Genomic DNA, 23,277 nt, shown 5'->3' on the forward strand with positions numbered 1-23,277 from the left:
GGTCCCAGTGCCCAGCAAGAAAAGCCAGGTGTCAGAAGTGCCTTAAAAAAGGCCACTTTGCTGCAGTCTGTAGGTCTAAAATGGCCACCGGCAAACACAGTGCCTCGTGTGAAGCCCAACCGCCACTATCCCATTCAAACTCTTCTTCCCCAGAGCTCTCGTCCAATGAGAGCGAGGGCTCCCCTGCACGGCAATGCCTGACGTCAAGGAGATGCCGAACCCGGAAGGGGCAGTCCACCCTCGCAACCATGGTGTTGGCCCGCCTCTCGCCCCCGTGCGGAACACTCGACCCGGCCTCGGTCTCGACTGTGGCAACCGCTGCTGCTGCCTCTGCCACGGCCACCCCCGGGCTGACGCTGCTGCTGCCCACTCCCTGTCTGCTGCTGCCCACGCCGCCGCCGATGCGGCCACCACGACCAACTGGGGACCCGCCGCGACCGACTATCTACCCATCGCCAACTCCGAGCAACTACGAACCCCACTACTTACCTTTCGTCCACCGACGCCGCCACAACAGCACTTCCGGGAGGTCCTCCAACCTGCTCCTCCAGTGTTGACTATGTCTATGACGTCATCACGTTCCGTGACGTCATCACGCGGAACTCCCCTGTCAACTGGATCAGTGGCTGCTTCTATAACACTAAACCAGCAATGCTCTCATCCCCTCACTAAAGCAATGGAACTGATTAAAGTGCATGGACACTACACCAATTGCTTATTTGACTGTGGGTCAACTGACAGTTTTATCCGGCCAGATCTGGCCCTCCGTTGGGGACTTGACATTATCCCCACTACCCAGAGGATCTCATTAGCGATGAGGTCGCACTCGACCGGGATAAAGGGGTATTGCATCGCCAAGCTGGAAGTACAGGGCGTAACGGTCATCCACTTCAAATTATTCGTCCTTCCCCAATTGTGCGTCCCAGTGTTGCTGGGATTAGACTTTCAGTGTCAGTTCCGAACGGTGTCCCTACACTTTGGAGGACCCCACGCCTCCCTCTCGGTCTGCCATTGCCCTACCCCCGAAGCACCTGAGCAGCCGGCCTCCGTGCCCCGGGGCCAATCCTGCGGCCTTTCCACACTCCGGATTGCCCCGCGAGCACTCTTCGCAAACCTCACCCCTGGCTGGAAGCCTGTGGCCACCAAAAGTCGACAATATACTTACGAAACAGGCAATTCATTAGGAGTGAGGTGCGTAGATTGCTGGATGAGGGCATCATCGAACCCAGTTCAAGTCCCTGGAGAGCCCAGGTGGTGGTTGTCAAGAACGGGGAAAAGCTACAGATGGTGGTCGACTATAGCCAGACCATTAACAGCTTCACGCTCCTGGATGCGTACCTCCTGCCACGCATCACGGATGTGGTGAACCAGATCACCCAATACCGCATATTCTCCATCATTGACCTACGTTCGGCCTACCACCAGCTCCCGATCCGCTGTGAGGACCGACCATTCACGGCCTTTGAAGCGAATGGGCGGCTGTATCAATTTCTCAGGGTACCATTCGGGGTCACGAATGGTGTCGCGGTCTTCCAGCGGGAAATGGACCAGATGGTGGACCAGAACGGGCTAACCGCTACCTTCCCGTATCTGGACAATATCACTATCTGCGGCCATGACATGCAGGACCACGATGCCAACCTAGACAAATTTCTTCAAACTGCCCGTCGGCTGAACCTGACTTACAATTTGGACAAGTGTGTCTTCTGGACCACACGACTCGCAATTCTAGGTTGCGTGGTGGAGAACGGGATAGTCATGCCAGATCATGACCGCATGCGTCCTCTAATGGACTTACACCCCCCCCCACCCATACCCAGAAAACGCTCAAATGCTGCCTGGGCTTTTTCTCATATTATGCCCAATGGGTTCCACACTACGCCGACAAGGCGCGTCCTCTTATCAAGACCACCTCCTTTCCCCTCTCGACCGAAGCCAGAGCGTCTTTCGATCGAATCAAATCCGACATTGCTGCTGCAACGTTGCACGCGATCGATGAGTCTGTCCCATTTCAAGTCGAGAGCGATGCATCTGACTTCGTCCTGGCTGCCACCTTGAACCAGGCCGGTTGGCCTGTAGCCTTCTTTTCCAGAACCCTCCAGGGTCCAGAGAGTAGACACTCCTCGATCAAGAAGGAGGCACAGGCCATAGTTGAAGCGGTGTGTTGTTGGAGACATTACCTCGCTGGGAGGTGCTTTACACTGTTGACTGATCAACGCGCAGTCTCCTTCATGTTCAGCAACACCCAGCGTGGTAAGATAAAAAACAACAAAATCGCCAGATGGAGAATCGAACTCTCCACCTTTAACTATGACATCCTGTACCGGCCTGGTAAGCTCAACAACCCGCCTGACGCGCTCTCCAGGGGGACGTGCACCAGCATACAGATGGACAGACTACAGAAACTCCATGAGGTGCTCTGTCATCCAGGGGTCACTAGGTTTGCCCACTTTGTGAAGGCACGCAACCTACCCTACACAGTCGAGGAGATCCGCTCCATGACCCGAGCCTGTTCGGTGTGCACTGAATGCAAGCCCCACTTCTTCCGTCCGGATAACTCCCACGTTATCAAAGCCACCCGCCCTTTCGAGCGTCTTAGCGTAGACTTTAAGGGGCCCCTACCATTGACCAACCATAATAACTACAGCCTTACGGCCATCGATGAGTACTCGCGCTTCCCGTTCGCTGTGCCCTGCCCAGACACCACTGCCACCTCAGTGATACAGGCCCTTCACAATATTTTCGCCATTTTCGGGTACCCCAATTCCATCCACAGTGATAGGGGGTCCTCATTCATGAGCGCAGAGCTGCAACAGTACCTCCTGGAGTGTGGTATCACTTTAAGCAGGACCACCAGGCGTTAACGACCAGGTCGAGAGGGAGAATGCCACCATATGGAGAGCGGTTACACTGGCTCTACGGTCTAAAGGTCTCCCTACCTCTCACTGGCAGGAGGTTCTGACTAGTGCCTTACACTCCATCCGCTCCCTCCTATGTACCGCAACAAATGCCACCCCCCACGAAAGGATGTTCCTTTTCCCAAGGAAATCCGAATCAGGAACCACTGTACCGGCATGGCTCACCATCCCTGGCCCCGTCCTTTTGCGACTCCACGTCCGGCACTCAAAGAATGACCTCTTGTTCGACTGAGTGACTCTACTCCACGCGAATCCGCATTACGCCTACGTTGAGTTCCCAGACGGGCGGGAGGACACTGTTTCGGTGCGGGACCTAGCTCAGGACGCGGTAGACCCAGCAAACCCCCCAACCCAACCTTCCCCAACTCTTTATTCCCCAGGCCCCGTCCCACAACAGAAGGCCCAACAGCACCCCAACGACCCAGGCCACCCTGCTGACAACACCACTGGGGAATTGAGCGAAGGAGCGGTCGCACCCGACAAACCCGCTGGCGATACCACTCCAGTGACCCCAATCCCGGCACCATGGCAGTCACGCCGGATGGTCAGACCCCCTGACCACTACAGTCCTTAACCTACCCCTTTCTTTCATTCTCTCCCTCATTTTTTTTGTTTTTTTTTCCAGGGTAATTTCTCCAAGAAGGTGTGAATGTGATAGTACTGATCTATCACCAATGAATATACTGTATATAGTTACAGTATCTAGACTGTGCTTACAGCGAGTGGCTGAGAGCTTAGCCACGCCTACTGTCTGAGCCTTAAAGGGTTGTGTCCCTAGCCAGGTCGGATCATTCCGGACTGGTCGACCACCTGTGAAGAGCTCCTGAGTTTTGCTATTAAAAGCCTTGGTTTGGATCAACAAGTCTTTGATTCTTTCGACGAGCTCTACAACTCCTAAATCCCCATATTTCAATAAGATAAGCAATGCCTTGTAGGGAAAAAAACAACTTTGTTGCCATTCTATCTGCTCTTCTACAAATCACATGTCAGTGGTGCAAAATGAATCTCCAGTACATACTAATAATGTAGTGTATTGCAGTAACTTCCTGTGGCTTTTTCAACAGCACATACCAAACTCACAACATCTACCATCTAGAATGACAAAGGAAAAGGAGTAAAAGCTACCTTCTGTAAGTACTCCTGCAGATTAAACACTATCCTGATTAAGAAATATATCACCATTCTTTCTTCACTGGATCTTTTTTTGCTGGGAACATAACCCATTCCTCATCGAGGGCTCAGTAATGGAGAGGGTCAAGAACTTCAAATTCCTGGATGTCAACATCTCTGAGGAACTGTCCTGGAACCTCCACATTGATGCAATCACAAAGAAGACTCGCCAGTGGCTATACTTTGTGAGGTGTCTGAGGAAATTCGGTATATCACCAAAGACTCTTGTAAACTTCTACAGGTGTACAGTGAAGAGCATTCTGACTGGTTGCATTAATGCCTGGTGTGGAGATGCCAGCTTTGAGGACAAGAATAAATTCCAGTGGTTGTTAACTCAGCCTGCGACATCACAGGTAGCAAACCACTCTATCGAGGATATCTACATGAGGTCGTATTTTAAAAAAGCAGTCTCTATCCTCAATGATCCACACCACCCAGGCCATTGCCTTCTTCACTCTGCTACCATTAAGGAAAAGGTACAGGAGCCTAAAAACGCACCCAGTGGCACAAGGACAGCTTCTTCCCCACTGCCATCAGATTCCTGAATAATCAATGAACCAGACACTGCCTTACTTTTTGTGGACTGTTATTATTATTTTTAAATTTTTTTTATAGTAGGGTCATAAGATGGTTATAATATGTTTTCACTATGATACTGCCACAAAACATTGAATTTCATGACTTGTTCATGACAATGAATCCTGATTCTGAATCATAGACTGCCTATCAGCACACAGAGGTAATAAATCTATATAACATCACCAAGTATGATGAAAAATGGTGGACCATATTTAGAATCCATATGTTGAGGCTGGTTGTGGAGGAGAAGGTAAAATAATTTAAAAAAAACGTTACTTACTGCAAATATAGTATAGACTATATAAATAATAAATATATATATATATATATATATATATATATATATTGAAACTCAGCTGTTTGGTCCAAGCCATGGATTACGCTGAATAATGAAGATTTTGCTTCCTGAACACTTTTGGGTGTATTTTATGGATCTTGGGTTTATAATCACAAAAATTGCTTAAAATCTTGCATCGTTTACCTTTTTTTAGATATTACTTATTTTTGTGATTTTTTTGGTGAGTTTATTTGTCTACTTCAAGAATACAAAACCATAGTGCCATATGTCATTGAAAATTCATTTTTTGCACTTGCATTTGGACTTCTTCCCTGCTGATCTTTGTGCAGTTAATGATGAACATGGTAAAAGATTTCATCAGGACATTGTGACCATGGAAAAATGGTATCAGGGCAACTGGAAGTCATCAGTGTTGGCTGACTATTGTTGGACACTGACATGAGAGGCATCAGATGCTGAGTACAAATGAAAATTAGCAGCAAAACACTATTAGGTCAGGTGAACTAATGAAATGTGTCAGAATAATTATGTGATTAAACATGCTAATTTCAATAAAAGTCATTTTAATGTTTCTCTGAATTCCTACATGATACAGCAAATCTGAAATTATCTTTGTGTCAGTTTGAAGTTATCTATCATAATCCCCAATTTTCTTTTCAAGAAGCAAACCTTTTGAAAAAATGTTGTTGTGCAGTGTTAATTTAATTTAACCATTTTGATACAGTTAAATTTAAATTTATACATACAGTATGGTAAGAGACCTTTTTGGCCTATCAGGCCAGGCAGCCCAAATTACCTAAAAACCCAATACATTTTGAAAGTTGGGACAAAATTGAGCTCTATGAGGAAACACACGCAACCACAGGGAGTACATACAAACTCTTTGCAGGCAGCAAGGGATTTGAACCCAGGTTGCTGTCACTGTAACAGCTTTACTGCCCAAAATACAACAGAGAATGCAGGCTCGACCATTTCAGCTAATTCCCCCTTAGATATTAATGGAGTGCAGGAGTTGAAGTACAATTTGTACAGAATTGGTGATATTGTTATTGAAAGGAACACTGGAAATCAAATTAAGTTTGTGCTTATCTTTTATTCCTCCTTAATTCAGATAACCATTAAAATTTGTGTTTTCTGTTACCTTCACATTGCTGATCTAGTCCTATAGTTTATCCAGGGATGTATATATTATTATATTTTTCATTCAATGTCATTATTTATTAACTGCTGGATATTTGAAGTAACTTTTTAATACAGTATTGGCATATAATGTGTAAGGTAAGTACAGTCTATACCTCTCCTTGTTTGAGAGATGCATTGGAAGACTGGTCAATGATACAAAATGAATTACTTAATTAGAATTAAACAGGAAAAAACAAATAACATGCATAGTAAAAAGGATTGTGAGACATACATGGTGTGTTCCCAACCTTATTCCAGAGCGAAAAACATTTCAAACTAGTTTGAAAGGATAATGATGTGTCAAAACCTTGACAGGCACATCCCTCCTGTGACCCAATGAAGAATTTAATCTTATTAGTTGAAGAGATTCAGAGGAGATTAGAATTTGACTGGATGGTGCATTAAAAATTGCAGGGAGTAATGAGAGAATGGGTTTAGAATTAAATTTAAATAATTAAATTCATATGAAAAATCTAATATTGAAATATTTGCTTTGAAAAAACTTACATTGAACTTCCAGTTAGGGTGTGATATGGAGTAGATGTCCTTATCACAGCTCCATAACTTCAGTATACTTTTTCCCTTGTTTACTTTTCTTAAAACCTTTTGAAGTGGTGTTGAATTGCATGTTCTATATTTGAAATGGATACAAGAGCTGGAAAGATTGCTTAAAGTGGGGGAAAAAAAGGAAAGGAATAAGAAACTCCACCTATTCCACTAGCAAATTCAACTATTGAGGGCTTCTCCAACGTATTTGAACAAATTAATGAATCTATTGATACAGGATTTAAACATCTAGATGAATGGCTTTTGCCACTGGAAAATCGATTTGCACAAGTCTGTCTTTCTACAGAAGGAAAAAGATAGGCGTTTGACCTTAACAGAATCTACTTTAATGAAATTGAATGTCCGGGTCTGCCACCTGGAAGACAATAACAAGAGACTAACGATGAGAGTTATTGATTTTGAAAATCGAAGCGGGCGACAGAACCTGTACATTGTCGGCTTGGCTGAAGATACTGAGACTGGTATACTTACTAAATTGTTGACAACTGTGTTTAGAGATGAGTTATTTCTGACACCTCTGGAGCTTGATAGAGCACACCATTCATTATTGCCGAAGCCTAATTTGGGGTAAAAACCACATTCACTGGTTATATGCCCATATCCTTATCAAATGAAGAAACTGCTGATTTGTGAAGCCCGTTGTAAAGATACCCTGCAGTAGCAAGGCAAAAAATATAGAATTGTGGAAGATTACTCTCCTGAAGTAATGAATCGGGAGATCATTTACAGGGAAGTTGTGTGAGAGCTACATCAGCATGGATAGAAGCCTTCACTGCTATTACCAGCATGTTTCTGTATCTCTCTTCACCATGGGAGCAAGAAATGGTTTGATTCAGAGGAAGATCCTTGGGAGTTTATTCGTAACCTTCCTGCTCCAACTCCTGAATGATATTTTCTTTTTTTTTACTATTGAATGACTATTTTGAACTGATGATTGAATTTTAATATGTTTTAAAGCTTTTACAGAGAAAGCATTGTTATTGTGAGTTGATTTAATTTGGAATGATTGAAGGAAAAGAATGCAACACACTTTAATTGTATTAACAGTTAGGTTTATGCTAACAAATCAGGATAAAAAAATTATTATATATGCTGTAACTTTTTTTACAAAATAACTTCACAAGAAGTCTAATTTTTTTTCAATGTTTACTGTATTTAGACTAAACCTGGATTTTTTGTTTTTTTAATAAATACCTGTGAGAACATCTAATCTATACTGGAAGATGGTGGGTTTTAAGAATTAATTATCACGTTGTTGGTCCTTCTGTCAGCCATAGAGGGTGGGAGTGGTGAAGAATGGGGTGGGATAATGGGAGTTTTGCATTGCCATGGTGTTTTATTGTTTGAATCTTTCTGGTTCCTTCTTATGGAGTTGTACTCTATGGTTTAATAAGTCCATTTGCAGGCTGGAGGTCATTGGGTTGCTGCACAAACTCTGTTTTGCATATGCACATTGGAATTTCTGAAATTAGTTTCACTGTTAGTGTATACTTTCTTTAATTGAGTGATCATAGCTAATCCTACTAATTTCCTGAGTTGGAATGTGAAAGGCTTAAATCATGCAGTAAAGTGAAGGAAGGTGGCTTCACATTTAAAACAACTTAAAACTGATTTATACTTTTACAGGAGATGTATGGCAGTGATGTTTCACACCTGATGTCATGGTGGGAAAGGCAACAATAACATTCTTATCAAGCTAAATGTAGAAGGGTATAATGTTGATAATCTGGGTTTTTTGAAAACCTTTTTACTTCCTTGCTCGATTTAAGTTTAAACTTGCTTATTCTAGAGGGGGATTTCAACTGCTGGTTGGATCCTATTCTAGATCATTCATCTTCAAACCTGGCTACATTAAACAAATCTGCCTTTTTAATACATTATTTTCTATCAAGCTATGTTATTTCAGATGTTTGATGTTTCTTTTATCCTACTAATAGTGAGTATTCTTTTTTTCCAAAATTCATCACACTTACTCACATATTGATTATTTTTTTATAGTAATTTAATTTAATTAATTCATTCTTTTGAATACCAAAGTTTTATCATATCTGACCACACCCCTGTTACAATGTCAGTAGATCTTCCTAATTTTCCTTAAGATAAAATACATTTGCATTTTAATTCAGCATTATTATCACATAAGGACTTTGTTAAATTTATGGAAGAAGATAGTTTTCTTTTTTATACTAATATCTCTTTAGAGACCTCTAGTTATATGGGATAACTTGATGGCTTTTCTTTGGGGGAAAAGCATTTCACCTACTGTTAATAAAAAAGGAAGATTAATAAAGAAAGATCTGAGATAATTAAACAATTTGATTAACAATATGTTCAAACAAAAAATGGATTGAACTTGAAACTAAATTTGATCTTCTCTCAACATATACAGCTGAATGCCAACTTTTGAAATTTAAAAGTCAGTTTTACATTTATGGTCAACAAACTGAGAGGATTTTGTGCTAAATGTCACATTATAAAGATTTGTAAAGATAATAATATAATGATTTCAGATCATTTGGAGATAAATGATACATTTAAAATATTGTATTCCAAACTATACTCTTCGGAATTTATGAATGATGATGATTAGATGGAAAATTTCTTAGACAGATTGAATACCCCCAAGATTTCTTCAGATAGTCAAATTAGACTGGATGAATCTATTTTGCAAAAGGAAATAATGGTTGTTAATTCCTTATTACAATCTGGTAATGCCCATGGACCCAATGGGTTCCCTTTAGAATTTTTAAAATTATTTTCTCAATTTTTCACACCTTATCAAATTCATTTAAACAGGGCAAACTTCCAGATTAATTTAATGAGGCTTGCATATTTTTAATTACAAATAAAGGTAAAGACTCAACCATATTGGGGGGGGGGGGGGGGGGTGGCCACATGAAGTATTTATACAGCCATATTTTGATTGAACTATCTGGGAAGAGTATCAAAAAATGGTTGAAATCTTAAAGTTAAGATTTTCACTAAAAAATGGACAAAATAAGTATTAAGAAACAAGGCAGCCAAGAACAAAAATTGAGAATGTTTCTACTCAGCCAGAAAGCCCAAAAAGGAGCATCGTAAGAGTGGCCTCAGGTCTGATTGACCCAGCAGAGCTGGGGAATCATGACAAGAACTAAATATTATCCTGGAAAAAATGGAAAACTTCAACAATCGATTTGCTGGAGTCGAAAATGTAATGAGAGACATGACTGAAAGAATGATTAAAATTAAAGAAATCATTGAAGACTTGATGGAAAGAATGAACCAAGCAGAAATAGATGTGATTAAAAACACAAGATAAGCTAAAAATTCTTTGGAAAAAGATGCGAAGAAATGGGAGTCAGACAGATCAGGTCTGCTGGACAAGATAGACCATGTGGAGAATTTTAGCAGATGGAATAATGTTTGAATTATTGGACTGAAAGAAGGAATCGAGGGAAGAGATATTGTGAATTTCTTTGAAACATGGACCCTGCGAGTGCTGGAAGAAAAAAAATTACACATTGAACGAACTAACCAGACCCTTGGACTAAGAAGAGCTGGCATTCAGCGGCCATGACCCGCCCTGGTAAGACTTTTGAGTTACCAGAAATCGGAGACAATTCTGGGAGCAGCATATGAATACTCTAAGAAAAATAATTGACCACGTGAGATTTACCTTGAAAAAGTGCTTTTATTAAGATTTTTGATTAAGCAAAGGAAGAGTTGATGATGTAAAACGACAATTATGTTCCAAAAACTTGAAATATTCAATGATATACCCCGTGACTCTAAGGGTCGAAGTAGCAGAAGGTAATTGGCATTTTTTCAGGATTAAGAATGAGGCGGACTTCCTGCGAGATTTATGAAAAGACTAAGGTGGCTAAAGAAGTCTGTGAAGAACGTTTACAATGAGACAAAGTAAAAGGTGTATTTTTTAAACTGTCTTGTATTTATTGCTGAAAAATAAATTTTATTGAGATGTTCACGGAGAGCTCAGAAAAGAGCAAAAACTTAGGAAAAGTCATAGCAGGGTGGAGAATAGCACAAAAGTATTTATAAAAGATGGTGCTTATTCCCCTCAGGATTCTGTGGGATTTTATTGCAGTTTTCGAGGTTTCTTGTTCACATAACCAGCAGGACTGGGACATTGTATGTGTTTTTTAAAGGGGAAAGATCACTATTATTTTTAAACAATCAAAAAAGGTTTTATTGTTAAACAATATGTGTTTTAAAAAAAATCAGTATGTATAGAATGCTAAAATGTATTAGTCTTGATGTTAGCGGGATAAACAGAATAGCGAAGAAGCAGCAGGTCTTGGCACACCTAAAAAAATTAAAGGCAGATGTAGTATTTCTACAGAACACATCTTACTAAGGGTGGATAAGTAATATCATCTTCATTTGGTTCAAAAGCAAGAGGATTGGTGATTTTAATTAATGAGAATATATCAATAATAATAGAAGAGACACTGACTGACCAAGCTGGAAGATTTGTAATGGCACATTGCAGATTCACAGACTTTTATGAATATCTATGCACCAAATTATGATGATGAAGCCTTTATGAAGGATATATTTTCAAAAACAGTGGAGGAAAGACAAAATATGCTGGTAGGAGGAGACTTTAATTTCTATCTGGATCCAATACTGGATAAATCAGACAGAACAGTAACAAGGGCAAAAGCTGCAAAAACAACACTATCATTTATGAATATTTAAATTTGATTAATATATGGAAGTAGCTTAACCCTATAGAAAGAGACTATTCATTCAACTCAGGGGTACATGATTCACATACAAGGATTGATTTGTTTTTAATGTCTACCCAGTTAAAACGTTTACTGCTCTATTATAAAGCTTAAATTTAACTGATAATTGTACAAAAGAAGTAGTTATTTTGAATAAATGAATCTTTAAAAATTGTAATATCAAATCTGTACCATTCCTTAAAGCCTTCATCTATTACTGAAGGTGGGGATGAATGGTTATCTATACTATAAATACCCAGAGTAAAATTACTATAACCAAAAAATTTCCTAAATTGAGCCCAGAATCTCAATCTTATTCTCATCATTGGATTATGTGTCAATTTAGGAAATGAAAAGGTTAAAGGGGAACCTAAAATTGCCGACATAGATAAGTGGATTTATGGGGTTTAATTATTATTATCTTGGATAATATTCTTTTTTAAAGATTTTATTAAATATAATATGATTTGTTATTATAGAATTTAACTGATTTATACTTTTTAATAGACAATCATATTTAATAATAAAGGATGTAATTTAAAATTTGTCATATTGTACATTTACTTGAATTTTTAATGTAGATGTTATTTTCTCTTGCTTTATTAATATCTGTATATGGATTGTTATGTTAAACTCAATAAAAATAGTTTTAAAAAGAAAAAAGTGGTAAAAATTGAATATCTGATGAGACTTTTATCCGATCATTTGCCATTAACTTTAACTATTGCAGTAATGGGGAAAAAAAAGTGTGTAGATGGTGTCTCAATGCCACACTGTTGAAAAGAAAGCTTACTTAAGAGGACAAATTATTTCTTATACAAAAAGAACATGCTACAGAGTTTGTTGCTTTAGAGAAAGATATAACGAAACTGGAAAAAAGAATATCAAAGAACGGGGTTACAAGAGAAATATAGATAATTGGAGAATAAAAAATTGAGATATAGGACATTCCAAATATAGAATGGGAAAAAATATATATTAAAAATGAAATAAATAATATTGAGAATTAGGAGAATGGGCACAAAGTTTTATCTCGACAGATAAAGGCAGAGAAGTCATCGAGGATGGTAAATGCAATAAAAACAGAGGCTGATATAACATATAATCAAAAAGAATAATTAATATTTTAGAGACAATATTTTATGAAGCTATTGTTATGAGCCCAAAGGATCCCAAAACTCAGCAGCAATATATATCTTCACCAAGACAAGTAGTTACTTAAACAAAAATTGTTTTTAATTATCTTTAAATATGAAAACAGAATCAAACTTTAACTTATCTCTATTAATTTAACTAACCTTAACCCCCTTCTAATTCTAAGTGCACGTGTATGATATGTGTGTAAATTTAAGAAAAGTTCTTTGGTTCACAGTTCAATCTCACTTCGCATTCTTCCAAGTTCACTGGTTGCAAGCAATTCTTATACTGTGCACAGAATTTAACATGTATAAAGTTTACCAGGCTTTGGTGGTCGAAAGGTAACTATTTACTGCTCAGGAAGGTTCTTTGGAGGTTTGCAGAGAGATTTGTTGTTCCAGGATTTCCACAACTGAGGTATCACCATTAGACACCTCAATGTCTTGGTGATGAAACTTTCCCCATTAGGGTTCTCCAAATGATAACCTATTTATTTCATGCTAGCACAGAGTTTCTTTATGTTCAACTTAATCCAAGAGAAACATCGGATAGATAGCTCTTCCGCCATCCGCTGCTCAAGAACTTTCTGCTTCAGTTCCAACAAGCTTTTCTTGCTTGCTTCAGCTGTGACTCAGTGTCTCTCTCACACACACACACACACACACACACACACACACACACACACACACACACACACACACACACAGGCTGAGAGAAATTGTTTCACCCTTCTCTCTCTCTCTTCATCAACTGCAAGAAAGCACATGTGACTCTCTCACATGCAAAACTCATGACCTTCTCCAGCAAAAAATAGGAGTTAGCCTTCTGCTCCCATCTGTTGTTTTAGGTAAACAAATTTCTCAGGAATGACCTTTCTGTGCACTTTGCAGAAAGGTCAGAAGCCTTGAAAAATGTTCAACACAGATGGCCTGTCTCCAGTCAATTCATTTGATGACATCATTTCAATTAGCACCTACTTGTGAAATGTGCATAGCATTCTCCATAGTTTCTGTAAAGTCCACTAAATATGAATTCTTCAGTATTTCAAATAAGATCTGTTTTAAAATGTTTGTATGTATGTAACCTTCTCTAATTTTATCAAATTCTCCCAATATTTATCTACATTACACTATACAAATCAGATTATTAGGAGATGAAAATGAGATGGATGAATTTTTAACAAATATTAAACTTCCAAAATTAGAAGATATAACGGGTTGATTTAAATGTCCCTTTCTGAAGAGAAGAAATTGAGAGAGCATTTGGAACTTTACAAGCTAACAAATTTTCGGGGGAAGAATGTGTTTCCTCCTAAGTTCTATAGGCAATTTAAAGATTTATTAATGCCTCTTATGGTGGATGCACTGGACCCTCCTGGAATCTTTCTCAACTGCTATAATTAGAGTGTTAGCAAAGGAAAGTAGAGATGCATTAAATACTTCATCATATAGACCCATATCACTGGTGAATGCTGATTATAAAATATTGACAAAGGCGCTAGCTAATAAATTGAGACAATATCTACCAAAATCAAGTAGGATTTGTTAAAGGAAGACATTCTTCAAATAGTCTGGGTAGACTATTTTTTTATTAAAATACATATGGGAAAAATCAAAGTTGAATCGAAGAATAACAGTTTCCCTCGATACAGAAATAGTATTTGACTGTTTAGAATGTTTTTATTTAAAATATTGTAAAAAATTGGTATAGGCATAAAATTTATAAATTGGATAAAAACTATCATAAACCACATGTCAAGATCATCGCTAATAATCAAATGTCAGTGGTTTTTCCTTTAAGTAGATCAAATAGATAGGGGTGTCCTCTGTCCCCAGCACTTTTTATCCTTGCGATTGAACTGCTGGAGGAGATTATTGTAACAATATTAATATTTGGGGAGAATTTATAAGATTTAGAGTAGGTCACATACATACACACATTTTAAAACAGATCTTATTTGAAAAACTGAATAATTCACATTGCAAGATCTCTGGAGAATGTAAGCACCTTTCACAAGTAGGTGTTAATTGAACTGATGTCATAAAATGCTTGACTATTGTCTTGCTGGAGTCATGCTATCTATCAGTAACCTTTCTGCAAAGTGCTCATAGAAAGGTCAATACTGGATTGTTTACCTAAGATAACAAAGCGAGAAGAAGAAAGAGCTCCTGTTGTTTGTTGGAGAAGGTGGGGGTTTTGCAAGACATGAGTCACATGCTCTTTTTGGGGTTTCAGTTGGAAAAGAGAGAGTTGAGTTAACAGCTCATTCAGTCAGTCCGTGTGTGGGACATTGACAAGTAACTGAAAAGTGCAACCAGGGAAAATTGTTGAAACTGATGAAATCAAGTTCCAGAGCAGTAGATGGCTGGAAGTGTTCTCTGTCTGATGTTTCTCTTGAAATAGAGGAAGGAATGGAACTCTGTGGTAGCTTGAAGAAAGAGGTTACCCTAATGGGGCAAGTTTAATCAGCAAGACCCTGAGGTGACTAGTGGTGGTACCTCAGTTGTGGAAATCCTGGAGCAATAAATATCTCTCTCTGCAAACCCTACAAGAACCTTCCTGAGCGGTAAACATTTACCTTTCAAGCACCAAGCCTGGTGAACTTCATACATGTTAAATTCTGTGCGCAGTACGATGATTGCCTGCAACCAGAGAACTTGGAAGAAGGAGAAGTAAGATTGAACTGTGAACCAAAGAACTTTTCTTGAATTTACACACACACACATTACATACATGTGCGCTTAGAATTAGAAGGGGGTAATTTGGGTTAGTATATAGTATAAGTATAGAGTTTAGTTAAAGTTTGATTCTATTTTGAAGTTGATTAAAAATAACTTTTGTTTTGAAAGCCACTTGTCTTGGTGAATGTCTAATGCTGCTGGGTTTTGAGGTCCTTTAGGCTCGTAACATTATAAAATTAGATCCGGATATTAAGGGCTTAAACATTGTACAGGAAGAACATAAAATTAGTTTATTTGCTGCTGATGTGCTATTATATATGTCTGACCTGGCTGAATCTTTGATAAAATTACAAACAATATAAGAAAAATATGGAAAAGTATTAGGTTATAAAATAAATATGGAGAAGAGTGAGAAAAAATTGATTATGAAATGTATCAAAAAGGTAGCAGATTTAAATGGAAGATAGATGGAATCAAATTCTTAAGAACAATGATGGATAATAATTTACAGAACTTGTATACATTTATTTGCATTCCTCTTAAAAAAAAAATAGAGAAAGATTTACAGAAATTGAAAGATTTTTAAATTATTGGGAAGAGTAAATTGTATGAGCATGATGCCAAGATTACCGTATCTTTTTCAATCATTGCCTATTGGACTATCTAAAAAAATTATTTAAGTTATTAAATTATCATGTTAGGCAATTCCATTGGAATTGGAAAAGCTAACATATATGTATATATACTTTGATACTGAAGTTTACTATGTATATGGAAAAAAATATTAAAAAGGCACAAATAAATATTCCTCTTATAGACCATTGCCCTTATTGAATATTGATGCCAAAATTTTAGCCAATAGGATGGAAAGCATTTTTACCACCAGTTATTTCTGAAGATCAAATGGGGTTTATTAAAAACTTATATTCCTATTTTGATAATCATTGTTTAATAAATATTGTATATTTGCCTTCCAGGAAAACTCCTGAGTGTGTTCTTTCATTGGATGCTGCAAAAGCTTTTGATCATATAGAATGGACATCTGTTTACAACCCATGAAAAAATTAATTTTGGTTCTGATTTCATTTCATGGGTTAAATTATTGTACTCATGGCCATCCACCACAATTCTTATTAATTTACAACAATCTCAGCCTTTCAATCTGCAACGTGGCACTCATCAAGGATGCCTATTAAGCTCTTTATTATTTGTTCTGGCATCTGAACCTTTGGCAATTGCATTTTGTGAGTGCAGGGATATCTTTGGGATATGGATAAAAGGAATTGAACATAAGGTTTCTCTTTATGCAGACAATCTCTTATTTTACATTAAGAATCCAGTCACCACTGTTTCCCCCCATATGATGTCATTGCTTTCACAATTTAGTCAATTTTCAGGATATAAATTGAATGTTCATAAAAGTGAACTTCTACCATTGCATTTTTCTGCAGCAGTGTGCGGTGGTTCTCTTTTCAAGGTTGTTAAAAATCAGATTCCCTACAATTTCTTTACAATTATAAAGAAAATATCTTTATAAGGAGAATTATATTGCTATGCTTAAACAAGTGAAACATTCCCTTGTCCAATGGTCACCTTTATTTATATCTCTAGTTGGCTGTATGAATTCTTTTAAAATGAATATTTTGCCTAAATTTTTATATCTTTTTCAATCTGTTCCAATTTTTGTTCCTATATCGTAATTTATTTGACTAAGGCATATTGTCTTACATATGAAAGGATAAGAATCCTCGCCTTAATATATTTCTTCTGTAGAGACCTAAGAGAGATGGTGGAATGGCTCTACCTAACTTTAGATTTTACTATTGGGCAGTCAATATACAAAGTATTGTGTTTTGGTCCTTCTTTCGTAATCATTTTGACCGCCAATGATGAGTATCAATGGAGCTGAATTTCCCGCCCCCCCCCCCAAAAAAAATTCTTATTCAGCACTTCTTGGGTCTTCACTTCCATTTTAAACTAAGTTAATAGGTAATCCCATTGTTAAATATTCTATGGGAATTTGGGCACAGTTTAGAAAATATTTTGCATTTCATAAATTTTTATCTCTCAAGCCCTATCATATCCAATCACTTTTTTCAACCTTTTTTACAAATGCTATTTCTCAGAGATGGTTTAGAGAGGGTCATCAAAGCTTTAAGGATCTGTTCATTGATGGATATTTTCCATAATTCCGTCAATAAGTCCAGCATTTTCTTGAATAACAATTATTTGATTTTCCAAGAGAGTCTGAATCAAATTTTGTAGATGAGTTATTTTAGCTTAATGCCTTCTTGCAACAGTTTAATATCTATTATTTATGAGAACTTGTTATATATAAATCAGACTTCATTAGTTAAAATCAAAAATGTTTTGGAACAAGATTTAAATTTGACTATTTCAGATGTGGATTGGGACACAATTCTTAAGTTGGTTAATAGCTTTTCGTTATGTCCTTGCCATTGTTTATTACAATTTAAATTGGTACACACAGCACATTTGTCTAAGGCTAAATTGTCTTGCTTTTATTCTGATGTGACCCCTGGTGTAACAGGTGTAAGGGCAGAGAAGTGTCATTACTTCATATGTTCTCGACTCGTCCTAGTCTATAAAAATACTGGAGAGAGGTTTTCCATGTTTTGTAGAAATTTTTAATGTAGATTTGATACTGAATCCTTTGGTGGCCCTCTTTGATACAATGGGAGGGAATGATTCTTCTTTGTCTCTGGTTCAGAGTCGTGCTATTTCCTTTGCCTCTCTTTTGACATGCGATTTTACTTAAATGGAAGGTAATGCTACCCCACCTAATCATGATCATTGGTTGTGTGACATCATGTCCTGTTTGAATATGGAGAAGATTTGTGATTCAAATAATAATTCTGTTATAAGATTTCAAAAGTTATGACTTCTATCTTTTCTAGATTCTTTCTATTTTTTCTACCTTTGTTTTTCTTTTAATACTAATATATAGAATCTTCATAAATGGTTAGACAAGGGTTTTGATATTTTACCTTTTTATTTTACCTTTTTATTTTCTGTGTTAGAGTTTTTCCAAAAAAATATATATATATCATTTAGAATATGAATTATGGCACATTGACCACCACCAGTGGGCTGATATCGCCTCAAACCGTGCATCTTGGCGCCTCACAGTTTGGCGGGCAGCAACCTCCTTTGAAGAAGACCGCAGAGCCCACCTCACTGACAAAAGGCAAAGGAGGAAAAACCCAACATCCAACCCCAACCAACCAATTTTCCCCTGCAACCGCTGCAACCGTGTCTGCCTGTCCCGCATCGGACTTGTCAGCCACAAACGTGCCTGCAGCTGACGTGGACATTTACCCCCTCCATAAATCTTCGTCCGCGAAGCCAAGCCAAAGATATGTCATACTGAATGCCTTATTAAGTTTGTGTAACTATCTATATCATCTTATTGAATTGCACATTTTTTTTGGTTTTAGTGCTTGATTAAAATCAATAAAAATATTTTAAAAAGAAAAAAAAACTCATTTAAATCATGTCACCTCCTAAATGATTATGATTTCTGGATTATTTCTCAACCTCTGCAGATTTGTGTAGAAATAGGAAAATTAGTCAGATAAATGGGTGAAGCAGTGGTGTTTTAATTATGTTAGATTTCATAAGAAATTTTGCTAAGATGCAAAAGTAAATTGTGTGTTTCTGTGAGATACAGTTTTGCAGTGGTTCCAGTCTTGATAGGCACTACTCATGAAATAATCCAACTTTTGGGGTTGAGAACTGTCCTCTCAAACTATACACAAGGTGTCCATTAGTTCTTTAAAAAAATAGAATTAGGAGTACTTGGAAAATATTGTAATATAAAATTCATTTTCAAATAAATGAAAAGACACACAAGGTATTGTTAGGTGCAGTATGCAAAAGGAATTTTAAAATATGAAACGTAATTAAATGAGAAGTGTATAATGAAATGTATGCATGAAACATTTGAGCAAGGGTAGGTCAAAAAGTGCGACCCAAGTGAAAATTTTTGATAAAAATAAAAGCACTGGAAATAAGGAATATGTTGAAGGATTGCAGGTGTAACTTGAAGGGTATAACTTGGTAGTCTTTACAAAACAATTCAATAATATAACAAGAACATAAACAAAAAGGAAAGACTTGTAGAAAAGAATAGAAACAGATTTTTATAGTGGGAGCAGCTTTCTGGCTAACAACTGCGAAGTGTAGATATTGATGCAGAAATAGACTCAGCATGTCATAATAATAGAATTGTTTAAAAGGAGGAATTTAACTTTCATATCAATTGGGATAATGTGGTAAGTTTCAAGTGTGTGTTCAACATATTTACTACCACAATATGTCTCAGAACAAATGAGGAGAAGGAGATATTAGTTTTAATAACAAGGAATACGACAGATTTAATTAACAAACCAATTGAGCGTGAACATTTATCTTATAGTGATCGTAAGATGATTGAGTTTAATACAATTTTCAAAAGGAAAATAATGTAAAGTAGTTACTGAGATTCTGGATTTAAATAAAGCTGGCTTCAATACAATGAGATGGCCAAAAGTAAATTGTCTAAACTTAATAATAGTTAAGAGAAATAGAGGACATTGGGAATGAACAAATAAAATTTTATGGGTTTCAGAAATGGTTTAAACTCAGAGCAATAGCTCCATTTGCAAATAAAACATCATCTAAAGATCAAATGGGTTAAGGTCACAATAAAATGGAAATATGAAGTAATGTCAAAACTAGCACAGACCCAATGCTGGTGGAGGTAAAAAGAAAATGTATTGAGCTACAGAAAAGTCGCATGCAGAGAGACTTGCAGATAACAAAATCAACATTTTATAAAATGAGGAAATAGAGAATTTTAAATAATGGTAATACAATAGAGGTACCAAGTTAGGAACATGCCATATGTGACTCACAATCTTGTTTACTCTGAATGTGGATGTGAAAAGTGCTGGAGAAACTTACCAGATTGTGTAGAATCCATGGAATCCAAAAAAATAGTTAATGTTTTGGGCCTGAGACCTTTTTCAGGATTACCAAAAATCTGGCAGGCACCTGAATAAAAATGTGTGAGGGATAGGGAAGGGGAAGGAGTAAGGAAGAAAAAGAGGAAAGGAGTTTAGAAGTGATTGGGGGAGAGGGCAGATGGGGATCTGAAGGAGAGGAGACAGAGGGCTGAGGGTACAAGAGAGGCCAGGGCATTTACTCCATCTGGTGCTCCTGATGTTGCCTCTTCTACATTAGGGAGACTAGATACAGATGAAGAGATTGTTTCATTGAGCCCCTACTCACAGCCCACTGCAACAGCAAGAACCTCCTAATGGCCAACCAGTTCAATTCCACACCCCATTCACAAAATGACCTGTAAATCCTTGGCCTCTACTGCCAAGTTGAAACCATGGATAGACAGGTCATTAATATTAACTTTTCCAAATTCCATGAACCCCTACCCCATTTTCTTTCTTACCCTCCTCCCTCTCTGCCTTCCTTCAACTACACAGCCCCTTCCTTTCCTTCTCTCTTAGCCCTCTGCCCTCTCTCTCTTTCACCTCCTAACTCCCTTTTCTTTTTCCTCGCCTATCACTTGAGCCTGTGCCCCTCCCCCTCTATACTTTAACTTGGGCATCTCCCTGATTTTCAGCACTCTTGAAGAAAGGCCCAGGCTGAAACTTTCTGTGGATGCTGCTTGACCTGCTGAGTTTTTCCATCATTTTTGTGAACTTCTCTAGATACCAGAATCTGCAGAATTCTTGTTTATCCACTTGGGATGTTATATGCCTTTCTAATTAATTCTTCATAAGCAATTTGCACAGATTGTATTTTGTATCATTGTTCAGTCTTCCAGAATGGAGGACCATCGCCTTCCCAAGATCGTGTTCTATGGTGAGCTCTCCACTGGCCACCGAGACAGAGGTGCACCAAAGAAGAGGTACAAGGACTGCTTAAAGAAATCTCTTGGTGCCTGCCACATTGACCACCACCAGTGGGCTGATATCGCCTCAAACCGTGCATCTTGGCGCCTCACAGTTTGGCGGGCAGCAACCTCCTTTGAAGAAGACTGCAGAGCCCACCTCACTGACAAAAGACCAACACCCAACCCCAACCAACCAATTTTCCCTTGCAACCTCTGCAACTGTGCCTGCCTGTCCCGCATTGGACTTGTCAGTCACCAACGAGCCTGCAGCAGACATGAACATACCCCTCCATAAATCTTCGACCGCGAAGCCAAGCCAAAGAGAAAGAAAAAAAGAGAGAGTCTTCCAGTACATCTTTGAAACATAGAGAGGGGTATATTGCATAAAATATAGCTTGAATGATTTTATTGCATCATTGTTTACTCCGAGGATATGGAAAGCATGTTGGTTGATGTACGCAAATTTGTAAATATTCTTATCCCTTGCCCAACCATAGGCCTCAGGAATTTTAGGATTCCTGTATTAAAGCAAAAAGTCCAGATGTTGGCAGTCCTCCACTAGAACTTGCCAACAGTGCTCTGTGACAGGGTTTCTCATGGAGCCCATCAATGACAATGAACTTCCAGCAGTTTTACAGCACTTACACCAGGAGATTTATCTCTTGAAACTGCATGAAAAATAGAAGCTTCAGTCATTTCAATGGAGAAGATTGGCAATGAGGTTAAGTATTAAGTAACTTATAGTAATGTAATTGTTTTAATAAACAATTTCTGCACACAGGGATATTTAGGGATTGTCTGAGATTTTTGACTGTTTTGATAGCCAGTCAAGCCATGTGTTTCTGTTTGTCAAAGTCACTTCCAGCATTCTATGCACAGTTTGTTCTGGTCTCACAGCATGTTGGAAATTACACTTGGAAGTCTTTGTTTTCTGCAGATCTTGCTGAAGTTTCTGCAAGAAAGTTCTCACTACAGGATTTTGGAGTGGGTGGATCCATGTATTATCCATGTATTATGGACAGCGGAGAGGGGATCACTGAGTGGAAGGTGATGCCACTACCAGGAAGTTCTAAGATAATACTAAATTCAATCAGGCATTCACCATGCAATTCAAGCAAGAGTACCGTAATAGTCATGAAGAAACAAAAGTACCAAGATCAGGGTTGGCAAATCCCTGATACCAGATGATTTCCATCCTGGACTTTAAATAAGTGAAAGAGGCACAGATGCCTTAAATATAATTGTTAAAACTTTTCTTGATTTTGAAATAAATCCTTTCAATTGGGAAATTGGGCACACCACTCTGCTATTTAAAATAGGTGAGGGAAGAAAACTAAGAAATTACAGCTCCCCTTGTTTAGCTTCCATTGTTGTGAAATTACTAGAGCCTATGATTAAGGATAGAGTGACTGAACACCTTGAATATTTTCACCTCATCAGAGAAAAGTGGTAAGGTATTCTATAGATTAAATTTTGCCTGATGCTCATGATCAGATTATTTTTTACAAAGTAATTGAAGCATTTAGATAAGAGGTCGATAGCTGATTTATGTGAACTTTCCAAAGACATTTGAAAAATCTCTTGTTAAAACAATGTAGCTAAAATTGTAATATATGGCAGTTTATTATTGATTTGTTAGAAAATTGACTAAGAGTAAGGACAAAAATAAGAATAATGAGAGGTGCTTAACTTTTCAGAATGTGACTAGTGGACTCCTACTTCAATTGTAATAGTTCGAACCCAGTGTCAAGATGAGCAAAGAACCATAGAGCAATACAAATTCCTTTATTACAATGATGCTAATGGGAATGAGTGATATTAATGTCAGGTAGTCCAAGTCACCTTAAGTAATCAAGAATCTCATTCGAAGGTTAAGTACAATATTAAAGGCATATTCTTGCAAACAAATTTGATAGGCATCTCTTTGAACCATTGTTACAAGCTTATGTTTTATATTTTGCATATCCCCTTTTTAAGAACAGGAAAATGGCTAACATAAACATCATAATTAAAAGATATAATTTCTTACATACAAATGCATTGCTATCTAGGAGGTTCACTTCTAATCCACTTCAACATCTGTATTCTGTATGTTTTTAAT

The 23,277-nt window shown here is 37.8% G+C and overlaps 1 protein-coding gene across 5 annotated transcripts in view; it reads left to right on the forward strand.

The window, feature by feature from the left end:
* The window catches only part of LOC138755510 (coiled-coil domain-containing protein 178), a 369,060-nt gene that overhangs the window by 164,571 nt on the left and 181,212 nt on the right, over positions 1 to 23,277 (forward strand). The gene's annotated exons all lie outside the window — the stretch shown is intronic.

This window comes from Narcine bancroftii, chromosome 2 (genome assembly GCF_036971445.1).
Source record: "Narcine bancroftii isolate sNarBan1 chromosome 2, sNarBan1.hap1, whole genome shotgun sequence".
Lineage (NCBI taxonomy): Eukaryota > Metazoa > Chordata > Chondrichthyes > Torpediniformes > Narcinidae > Narcine > Narcine bancroftii.